We start from the raw sequence: 10,111 nt of genomic DNA, 5'->3' as shown, positions 1-10,111 counted from the left end.
AATTCAAACAGAAATCATCTATATAAATTGCATTTTGAATTTATGTATTTTCAGGTGCTGGATCTAGTGATGTGACGTATGTTGAGGTGGATTAAAAATATCAAGAGGAGAAACCTTCTGGTTACAAAATTCGTGGATGATCTACAAGTGAATCTACAAGTGAATTTTTATTATATATTATACAGTATATATTATATATATATATATATTATAAAAATATATTACAATGATTTAGTATTGCATATTGGTTTATACAGTAAAAGGGTGATCATTTATTGTGTGTGTGTTATGTCCATTTGAACATATTTTGTTGATCATGCAAAAAAAAAAAAAAAAGAGAAAGAAAAACAACACAATATATGTTTAGCTAAGTCTATTTTGTGCTATATTGAGATATTTAATGTTATATTTCTGTTAAGGCTGTGACTGTAATTTAGTTATAGCTGTGTTTCTGTCTTTTACTCAGATGCTCTCAAAAATACTTAAAGTGCAAAATAATGTAAATATAGAGAAAATCACCTTTAAACTTGTCCAAATGAAGTTCTAGCAGTTGATATTACTAATTAAAAATTATGTTTGGAGATATTTGCAGCAGGAAATTTACAAAATAACTTCATGGAGCTTGATCGTTCCTTAATATCCTAAAGATCTGGGCATAAAGGAAACTGCATTTTGGACTATTTCTACAAATATACCTGTTCTGCTCATGACTGCTCCTGCGCTCCAGGGTTTCTTTGACCGACATTTAAAGTCAATTTGTTGTATTTTCGACATCAGTTGTTCTGCTGGTGTTATAATGTTTAATAAAGTTTACTGAAGCTTGATGTGCAAAGCGCGTTAACAAACCCCGAAGACTCTGCTTTACATAAAATATTTAATTGTACAAATGTCACATTGACAGAGATATAAATTACATACAAAACTTGCAGAATAAACCTGCATTAGTGTGAGCCCTTCATATGAACCGAATCAGTTATCAACTCTTAAGCACCATCCGGAGACGTCCCTTCATGCTCATTCCAGCTAAATGTTTTGTTCTATTAAAGTTATTACATAACGTTATCATGTTAAACGGCATTAAAATCGATCAGCGAGATCACGTACTCAGCATGATTCCAGCTTTCGATTATTTACAGTCACATGACGCGACCGAATCTCAAGAAACCTATCCAGAACATATTTCGCTCCAGAGGCAACAGGAGATATCGTAATTACAGCTTTCATTTCTAATTGAATCAGTTTGTTCTTGAACGATGTGCCCGTGGGTTTATTTGCTGCGTTTGAGCCAGTCTCTCCAGGGCGTCTGGTTCTGCTCGGGGCTGATCTCTGATATCGCGGACGGCCGTCTGGACCTACGCAGGAAGGAAAGACGCCCCGCTGGTCTCTTCTGGAGCTGTTCTGTCTGCTGCTGGCTCCTCAGCTGCTGGTTGATGATAACCTGGATATCGTCCTGCGGAGACAGGCGTAAATTACAACTTTTATCTAATGCAGAGTATTCGGTGCGATAAATCAGCATAAATGCATTCTTCTACACATTATGTTTATTCATGTGTAAGTGCTAGTTGACAGCAAAGCGGAAAAAGACATTTGTAAAATTATTTAGTTTATTACTAAAATAACTCAAACTGGCGTGATGAAATTAAATACTAAAAACATTAAAAAAAACACAACAAAAGTGCTACTGAATGCTGAAAATCTAAAACTTTGATTTCAAATACTAAATATGTAATAGTATCTCAATGATGCTAAAATATCACAGATAAGGTGTTGATTTCAAAAGGACTTTTGGCTACCGAACAATAAGTTTGAGAACGTCAATCATCATGCGTTATTATTTGAGCGTTATCTTCTTTAATTGAATGCTCTTAAAAGCAGTTACGCAGCACACGAGAGGGCCGCAAACTTCCTCTGCGAGCAGCAGGGGGCGACAGGGGATCCCTAACGCCTCGAGGGTTGCAGGAAATGAAGAAGCGAGAGTTTAGACGGTTACCTGCCAGGCCTCCAGTTCCTGTGACAGCTGTAGCTTGCGCTGAATGGCTTCCAGGAGTTGGTTGTTCAAACACATCATATCGTGTTTAGTCCTCAGCAGCTCCGCTTCCGCCGCGTCTTCCTGCGGAACCAACACCGAAGCGTTAAAAGGCCTCTTTTTCTATTAGACAGCTGACGTTTACAGCAACACGGTATCATTTCAACACAATACAGTAAAATAACATTATCACAAATACACTTTTCTGCCAGACAAAAGCATTCAAGCATCCGTTCCAAAAAGAAAAACTCATAACCGACCATGAATTTATTTCTCATAAACATTTATGCAATCATAACAGCAAGTAGATGTTCAATATTTACTTAGTGATGGCATCATCGCGGTCCTTTATGGCCTGCTGAACTACTTCCTGCTCCACGAGTCTCTCAGCTCGCAGCTTCAGCTCGCCGCCTTTTCCGCTACGCAGGCGCTTCTGAAAAAATTGTTTTATATATGAATATATATGAAGAAAGTTGTTCCTCTGTATTTTTGTCTCGTTTTATAGTGAAATTTTTACAAATTCTAAACTAAAGATACGCAAAATTCCATTAGATACAAAGTCTTGTTAGAAGAAAACAAGCAAACGGGGTTTTGGAAAATCTACTTAATTCAAACCTTAAAACTCAGATTGGAATTTTAGCTAATTCATTTAACCTAGCTGTCAAGACTTTATTTTGCATATCATATATCTTGATTTCATTTCCTGCGTTGAAAAACAAGACAAAAATACTGCGAAAGACACTTTTTTGTAAGGCTTTCTGTTTAGACTTAAGTACGTGTGGAAGCACAAATGAAGACTTTTTAATAAACCATGTCCATGACTAAGTGTTCTTTCCTTCCTGAAAGCAATAAATTGACTCTATACAGATGTGAACCCCAGTCAGAAAAGCAGTCAATCTTTGTACAAAAATTCCTCAGGCGTTGCCAGGTCCTCCAAACAATGGAGGCACTGGTCAGAAACCGATCCCGGGTCAGTGGTATTGGGCCGCTGTTAGCTTTGTGCGCATGAAGGAGCGTTACCTGATCCCGCAGCTCCTGTATCCGGACGGCATTCTCACACGGATCGCTCCCAGATCCCACAATGGACTTCCTCTTCTCCTGCAGACACAAGTGATACAGTGCAGTGCATGCTGGTTTGTCAAGCGTGCTCTTTGTTAGATTGTGACGGCAGCGAGTATCAGGATCATGTAACGGTATGAATGACCCTCTGTTCGGTCTCCACCTCTGGCTAGATTTGTGGCTTCATTGATCCTCACTGAACACACCCCAGCCTGAACAAAACCTCTTCATGCAACACAACTAAAACTAGGTCAATAGTAGAATATCCAAGCCTTATGTGTGTTAAACATACTTCGCATTACTTCAATTATAAGTTTATGTGATGTACTGAGCTCACAGAAATGCTATTTCAGTAAATACAGTTTATATACACACACACACACACACACACACACACACATATATATATATATATATATATATATATATATATATATATATATATATATATATATTTATATGTATGTGTGTGTGTGTGTGTGTGTGTGTGTGTGTGTGTGTAAAGTGTGCAGTAGTCGCGTATCTAAAATGTTTTGTTTACACAATATATGTATGCATACTGTGCATATTTATTATGAGTATATAGTATACAAAAATGTATAATATACAAATGTTATGTTTATATGTGAAATATATTTATATACAATATAAGAATATAAATATATAAATGCACAGACATGTAAATATTTTTAAATATATACTGGGTATGTGTGTGTGTATATATATATCTAATAAACATACACACACACACACACACACACACACACACACACATATATATATATATATATATATATATATATTCTGATATGATTAGGCTCTTCCACTTTGTGTTTTAACGACAAATAAACAAAGAAAAAACAAATAAACGCTGCATTTATGGAGCCTTTTTTATATTATCATAATTTTTCAGAAATCAGTCTATTTTATGTAATTCGCTGAAATATGAGTTTGAGATTTAGTTTTGTCTCTTTATTCTCTTTTGTGCTTATGCTAATATAAAATGCCAATTTTGAGTAAAAAAAAACTAATTTATATAACTATAATTTGCAATATGTATAATATTAGTATTAAAAGTATTCTCTATACCAAATTGTACAAGAAATACACAAAAGGAGTACTATATTAAGTAATTTATGAATTAATTCATATATATATATATACATATATATATATATATATATATATATATATATATATATATATATATATATATATATATATATATATATATATATATATATATATATATATATATATATATATATATATATATATATATATATATATTGTGACAGGAGGAGCCAACGACAGACACAGTGGGCGTGGCGTCAGGCCTCGGAGAGGCTTTTTTTATTAACAGAAATAAAATAAATACAAAATAAAGTGTCCATGGGAAAAGTGTCCAAATAAAAGGGGATCTCTGGTGTCCTCGTCGTGCCGCGGAAAGTGAAGGTTGAGGCCGTGTTCCAGGGGGGAAGGGTCCAGGTAAGGGGCGGAGTCCGGCGGTCGCACGCGCTCCCTTTTTCTGGCCGGGCGCGCGGGGCGGCGGCTTCTTCCGCGGCGTCTCCGTCGCTTCTTTGCTCCGGCGGCAGAGTGGGGATGAGCTGTGTGCTCACAGCCTGGACTCACGGAGGTCCCACGACGCGCTCGGACGGGGTGAGGTCCATCACGCACCCTTCCTGGACCCACGAGACACCAGCGCATGCATGCGGGGAAGAGACCGGTCTCCCGAGGAGAGGCGCGCAGGGCATTTAACGGCGGCGGTGACAAGGCTAAATCCCCTCAGGTGTGCCTCGGCCACGCCCGCCAGACCTGGCGATAATACACGCTCCTCTCGAACACACCCACTCCCGTCGGAGCCTGGTGAAGGCGCGCGTAATAGTGACGGGTGATGGTGACAATAAAGAGGAGGGGCAGCCGACTCGTCACAATATATATACATATATATATATATATATATATATATACATACATATATATATATATATATATATATATATATATATATATATATATATATATATATATATATATATATATATATATATATATATATACATATATATATATATATATATATACACACATATATATATATATATACACACACACATATATATAAATATATATATATATATATATATATATATATATATATATATATATATATATATATATATATATATATATATATATATATATATCATCCATTGTTTTCAATCACATCATAATATTTCCCTGATGCCAGTTTGGAATACGCATCCAGAAAGGTTATGTGAGATTTACCCAGTGGCATAAACTGATATGTTCTGCATGAAGGCATACAGTATGAAGATGTTTGTGATGAATAGGAGTAATTGTTGCTGAAATGTGAGACGGTAGGAGATGTCAAGATACATCATTATATGTCATCTTCTGTTACGTCTGTGTCCCACAGAAAGCAGCCGTACCTGTAGTGTGTCACTGTGTGCTATCCACTGTGCTGCGTGTTTGAGTTGTCCCAGCATGCCCTGCAGGCTGTCATCCGAGTCCTGCTCAGCCTCTGATCTGTAGGCCACGGGCTGCAGCAGCTCCAGGATGTAGTTCAGCTCCCGACAGACCTGCCGGACGAGACGCATCTTCTAGTTGTGCCTTAATATCACATTAACAGGCATAAATGTAATATCGTGATTAACTTTGTTCCAAAACCTCACAGATGCTTAAGCAGCAACACAATGTGTTGATTTATGATTAATATTTGCTGATTATTATTAGTATTGCTAAATGCATTACAGCATTTTACACAGTAGCAGCATTTTTCTCTTTCAGGTATAGGTTTTATTAATTAGCATTAATTAGCATTGCAACTAACTGATCACATTAAATATTGATACTAAACGTTTTAATATTATTTAAAATATTATCATATACAATGCAGCACATAAAGTGTACAGTTAAAATTATATAATAATAATATAATTATATAATATAATTCAAATTATAAGAATGATTATTATTATTTATGTCAAAATTGTTGGAAGATTATTTAAATTAAACTATTAAAATAGTTTTTAATGTTCTGTAAGAGCTAAAAAGGGCACTTTTTTACTGTAATGTTAAATTGCTATATTAATCTATTTATTTCCAGAAATTGATTTTAAAAATTATTAAAAATTTATTTAAAATATACTAAATGTATCTTGCTTCAAAAATCATTTGTGCGATTCAGTCTGTTACTTATGATTGCATCATTTTCATTTTAGGTGTGATTAATCACGATTCATTAAAGAACAATGTGTGAAAAATCAGTTAACGTCTTAATCGACTGATAGTACTACTAACATTGCATATTTTATTAAAAATGCATAAATGTATCATTTTCCAGCATAAATGAAATATCTCTTGACTCGCTGGCTATATTTTGTACATTCTCGTTTTCACTTTCATATATCTTCTAGTACACTGCATTGCGAAAGAGGATCTTAAGGGCGTCTAATGGATGACGCTAAAAAACTGAAACCCTGTATGTACCATTCCATTGTAGGACTCTGGATTTGTGCCGCTGAAAAAATAATCAAACTGAGATTAAATACCCTGAACACGGAGCTTATCTTCTGTAACGCATTCATTTCAAGCAGAACGCGGTCCGGTCTGGCATTATCGGTTACGCGTATCACCTGTTCTTTGTCCAGGCTCCAATCTGCAGTGTCCAGATTGTTTTTCCAGCTCAGACAGTAAAGACGAGTCGTTGTGACTCTTGTCCTGCAGAGCCGCCTCCTCCTGCAGCTCCTCGACCTGAGACTGCAGCTCCTGAGCCCGGGAACGAACCCCGTCCACCTCCCGCCAGGCCTCGGCCAGCTGGGACACAGGAGAAGAAATCTCTTGATTGATTTATACATTAGTTTGGTTATACTTCTCGTCTGCATGCAATTGTTGTTTAATATAAAAGGTTTGAAGTTGAAAGTCGGTCAGCTTGTTACTAAGAAAAAGGATGACATCAGAGTGACTAAAAATAACACCCCTATTGTAAACACAGACTTCTTATAATTACATATTGGCTGAACATGACATGTGTGTCATTAATCTCTGCATCATATGACTGCATTTTTACTGTTAAGGACTGTGTTGAGACAAATCCTGAACTGCCAGATTCCAGTTTCACTTAAACTACAGACCACAGTTTCCTGGCTTCTTATTTAGTGTGTGTGTGTGTGTGTGTGTGTGAGCGACCCAACCTGTTGTATGTGTGTGTGACTCCTGTTGTTCTTGTAGATCCAGGCGAGCGTGTAGTGTGGACATAGTGTCTTTTAGTTCCTCATTCTCGTGACAAGTCATCTTCAAGCGCTGCTCCAGTGTTTGCTCCCGCTGCGTAAGCCGTGCTACCTGAAAACACACAAACACACACACATTATCACAGCTTTACCCCACGCTTTCTGGACGCCGGCACATTATACAATCCATCGTTCATGCTACCGTGGTTCTAGTTCAGTAAAACAGTTATTCGTATGCTATTATAATCCTTGAATGGAAGAGAAGGTGAACAGATTTAGCTTGCTGTCCATGATGAAGAGCTTGAGCATGGTGAACTCCTTCGAAGGATCTGTAGCTGCGTCCCAATTCAGGAGATGCATCCTTTGAAGGCAGCAATTAAAGAGCAACTGAATCACTGTCCCAAAACTCCTTGAAATGTGACATTATTTCCAGGCCATGAAGGCTACTACAGACGGATCCTTCACAGGCTGCACTCTTTAAAATAAAGATGCCACAGAAGAACCATTTTTGCTTCCAAAAAGAACCCTTCAGTCAAAGGTTTTTAAAGAACCGACTCTTACCTTTTTATAATGTACCTTCTTTTGCCACAAAGAACATTATGTCGAACAGAAAGGTTCTTCAGATGTTTAAGATCTTTATGGAACCATTTAGACAGAAATGTTCTTCATGCATCCTGACACACATTCATTTTATATATATTTTTTTAATCTAAAGGGATAGTTCACCTCACATATCTTTTCAAACCTTTATTTGTACAGTTTTTGTAATAGAACGGATTTTGAAGAATGTTGAAAACCAAACTGTTGCTGGTACCCATTGACTTCCATAGTAAGGGAAAACATTCCATGGACGCCAGTGGAGATCTGAAACTGTTTGGTTACTTCAACATATCTTCAAAATATCTCATTTTGTGTGAAAGGAACAATTGGCACGAAATGAAAATTCTGTCATCATCTACTCAACCTTGGATAGTTAAACACCTGCATGAATTTCTTTGTTCCGGCTGGACACAAAGGAAGATTTGTCGCCAGGCTGTTTTCGGTCACCATTGACTCCCATAGTATTTTTCCCATTTTATTCCAAAACAGCCTGGTACCCACTTTTATCAAAATATCTTTCATTTTTGGGTGAACTATTCCTTTAAGCGGGATATATAAACTCAACTAGATTTCTAATAACTCGAGTGTAAGTAAATGATAACAGAAGTTATGAACTATCCTTTTAAGTGTTTAAAAATTACAAAACAACTTTCAAGAGATGCATGTCTAACTAAGATGCTATTTCATAAATGTATACTTGGACCAAGGTGAACACATCAGGCAGTTTGTATCCCTGTTCTGCTTTCTTACTCGATCAAGCTTTAAGGAGAAGGTGAGGCCTTTGAAGTCTGTGTCCTTCCGAGGATGCAGCCTCTGAATTGGCGCATTATTAGCTATTGTCTAATCCAGAATGGCACAAACAAAGACAAACGTAACGATACAACAATGAAAGCATTTTTAAAGTGACTCAGCTAATCAACATGTGCGACCTGCAACTTTCTGTTGCATAACATTTAATAAGCATGCATCGAAATCTTCAGATTCAGTAGAGGGCTATTTTTTAGCTGCTTTCGCTTATATACAATTTTGTAGTATAAAATACAATGCAGTGTGAACGGCTTCTCACCTGTTCTCTGAGAGCGTTGATGATTTCTTCGTCCTGGGGTCTGGATTGCCCTCTTTCTCTCATTTCCTGTTTCAGTCTTTGAAGCTCGCTGGTCATGGCTCGCTCCACTTCCATTCCCTAAACACACACGACGCAGCTCACTAATCAAAACGCTTTACAGCTTTTAAATATGTTCATAAATCAAACGGGTCACATCCAGAAGCAGCAACACAGAAAAAGAAAGTAACAACAACAAAAAAGACGTGTTTTTCCACTAAGGAATGCATCCCATTTTCACAATGAAAAGGAGTTAAGTTCGCTTGATGAGAGCGGGACAAAGGCGCGCTTCTGGCCGAACGGGGCCTCTGGTGATGAACCTGAATCAGCACATAACTGACGGACGTCAGCGTGCATCACACGCCGTTCAGAACCTGATCAAAGAGCAGCGTGACAGATGCAGCTTGGCATCTTGGTCTTGCCAGTGGCATCCTCGTGCCAGATGTGAGCGCTTATGGGGCTGGGGGTGGAATGACCCCACGCCTCAACAGCATATGGAGGGGGCGGCGAGAGGTCCTGGTTCAGTTAGATTCAACTACCAACCACCACGGGGTTAGTGGTCCCATGAGGCAAGGGCTATTCAGGATTGGCCTACAGTTAACATTCAGTAACGCCCTGCCAGCTGATACTCCTAAGCCAAGCAGCGTCTCTAAAATAATCAGCCTCTTGTTTCTGAGCAAATCTCCTCAGTTCAGATTACAAGGTTAACTGAATTAGCAGCAGTACTAGCTAAAAATCACACACAGCTGTCAAAGATAGCAAATTCTCAAAATTCAGAAGAAAAAACCTCACAGAGGAAGTATAAAGTGAGCTTGGGAGTCAGAACTGGGAGTTGTTGCAAGTGAAAAAATGTTTAAACCTGTCTGATTAGATATTAGATTAGATACCAGTCTAATGTGAGAGAAATGTGTGAGAAAGTGTGAGAAAGAGTCAACAGGAGCATGTACAAAAGATCACAAAAACGACAGAATTGACTTCAAATCTAATAAAACAGCAAAACTATTATTATTAAAATACATTGTTCAGAATCTATATTGTTCTTTATGATCAAATGTTATAATTCCTGAGCTG

At 37.4% G+C, this 10,111-nt stretch overlaps 1 pseudogene; it reads right to left on the bottom strand.

The window, feature by feature from the left end:
* Positions 1-1,111: 1,111 nt before the first annotated feature.
* LOC122359417 lies at positions 1,112-9,121 on the bottom strand (annotated as a pseudogene).
* Between the last annotated feature and the right edge of the window lie 990 nt (positions 9,122-10,111).

Source organism: Puntigrus tetrazona, chromosome 15 (assembly GCF_018831695.1).
Source record: "Puntigrus tetrazona isolate hp1 chromosome 15, ASM1883169v1, whole genome shotgun sequence".
In the NCBI taxonomy this organism is placed as follows: domain Eukaryota; kingdom Metazoa; phylum Chordata; class Actinopteri; order Cypriniformes; family Cyprinidae; genus Puntigrus; species Puntigrus tetrazona.
This window is presented reverse-complemented; position numbering and strand designations above follow the sequence as displayed.